This window comes from Arachis ipaensis, chromosome B05 (assembly GCF_000816755.2).
Source record: "Arachis ipaensis cultivar K30076 chromosome B05, Araip1.1, whole genome shotgun sequence".
Lineage (NCBI taxonomy): Eukaryota > Viridiplantae > Streptophyta > Magnoliopsida > Fabales > Fabaceae > Arachis > Arachis ipaensis.
In genome coordinates, this window is record NC_029789.2 from 59,365,887 (window position 1) to 59,367,913 (window position 2,027).

Consider the following 2,027-nt stretch of genomic DNA (forward strand, 5'->3'; position numbering starts at 1 on the left):
TTTTGAAACGGTTTCCTTGAGATATGCCAATGAGGCGACTGTTGGATTTAGCTTGATTTTGAATTGATTTTGGATTCTGGACTGTTGAAAAGGATTGTGGAATGGTTTAGTTGGGACCCGAACCGGGTGGCAAAGTCCAAGTTTTAGGGGAGATGCTGCCGAAATTTCTATAACATCTGAGTCTTTATTGAAATGTTGTTTGGAAAAATGATGAGTTAAAGACTTCTACCATTTTATTTGAATTATCAAGGAAAGGATGATTCATGCTTTTGAAATGAATTACTAAAGAGGAAATTGTGATTTAGTCTTGCTTCTTAAGAAAGGCATTGTATCTCTTTCAGGAGAAAGTTATTTAGATAAAACTTATGTTTTAAAGCTGTTTTAAATGTGACATGGGCAATGCCTTTGAATTTGATTTGGGGGTTTCAATTAAAGAAGTTTCAATGACTTTGAAAGAATCTGAATGTCTATTGACAAGTTTCATTTTGAAATGTTTTGAGAAAGGTTTTAAGTACTCTTTGAATTCTGAATTTTTGCAAGACTAAAACAATTTTGGACAGTTGAAACGCTTTAGAATTTATCATGGGGGTTAAAGCTGGTTTTGCCTAAGTAAAGGAAACGGCTTTGAAAGAAGTAAAGGATTACGTGACTCGGTTTGGCTTAGATCCTATTTTATTACTCAAATCAGGAAACCAAGGTGTTTAATGATTTTAAGTGAATTTGGCAAATGAGTTATGATATACTCCCCTAAAGACTTGAGACTCTGCCGAGAAACTTTTGTTATAAAATCCCCTTGTTGGATGATGATTTTGAATGTTTCAAAATGAATCTTTAACTTTCCATGGTTATGGAAGCTTTGAAAAGAGGATGCCGAGAGTGGCATAGTTTTAAAAGGGGAATTTACCTTGAGTAAAAGTGGCTTATGAGCATGAGATGATTTGAGAAATGAGACGTTTAAAGCCAAGGCTGAAAAGAGTTGAAATTTGATTTCAAAGTGAAATGAATTGAGGAAATGATTTATGGCTTAGATGCTGATTTCATGAATTTGATGATTTTCAATGTGGGAGTGCTGTTTTGTTGTGAGCCGGGATGGCTGTGTATGATTATGAATAATGGCTAGTTCTGGATTGAACTGTGAGCCAGATGGCTGAGTTATTGCCGGGTTACGGCAAGGCCATTATGGATTATGGCTGAGTATAAATGCATATATGATAAATAAATAATGATGGAAAATGTTGAATGTAAGTATGCTTGTGTTTTCTCTCTGGTTGTAAGGGTGACAGGGCACCGATACCCTCTAATGGCGACAGGGCGTAGATACCCTCTAATGGTGACAGGGTACATATTCCCTCTAATGATATTAATGCGCAACAGAGAGACTGTGCCCGGGTTAGCAACCGGACACGTCGGGTTGGCTTGATAACCGACAGATGATATCATCAGCCACTAGGGACAGGCATGCATCATATGCATTTATGTGACATTGGTTGGGTGTGCATATTATACTTGGTTTGCCTATGTGATTAATTGCTAACTGTTCTACCTGTAATAACTGTTTGTTTGTGCTTGAACTTCCTATCCGTGTTTGCATCTGGGACCCTGTTGGATTGTGGTGATTGGTTGTTGGTTGGATTATTTGGGCCTAGGACCTTGGTTGAATTGAGATGGACCGATGATTGGTTTCGGTTTTGTGTTTCTAATTTGGAAAAGTGTGAAATGCTAATTTGGTTCAGCATGGTTAAACCTTTTTAAAAGGCTTTTGAGTTTTTGTGAATTGAACGGTTCCTCTTCTAGAAAAGATATTCCGACTTTACTTTTACTGTAAACTGTTGTTTTTGAAAAGAAGCATAAGACGGGTAGTAATCACTGGTACAGTTTATCTTCACGTATCCTATTACATTAATTTCCAAAAACCGTCTACTGAAAACCCTTTCGAGGATGATGTTCTCACCCCCCTACATTTTTTCTCCTTTCAGGATATGGGCGCAGAAGTTACGAAGAGTTTATTTATTTATTGTTGAGATGTT

General features: G+C 37.0%; 1 long non-coding RNA gene across 1 annotated transcript in view; it reads left to right on the top strand.

Moving 5' to 3' along the window:
* LOC110262867 overlaps positions 1-2,027 on the top strand; it is a 4,102-nt gene extending 2,075 nt beyond the window's left edge. Inside the window, exon 3 of the long non-coding RNA XR_002347880.1 lies at positions 1,977-2,027. This is a non-coding gene — a long non-coding RNA (uncharacterized LOC110262867). The remainder of the gene's footprint in view (positions 1-1,976) is intronic.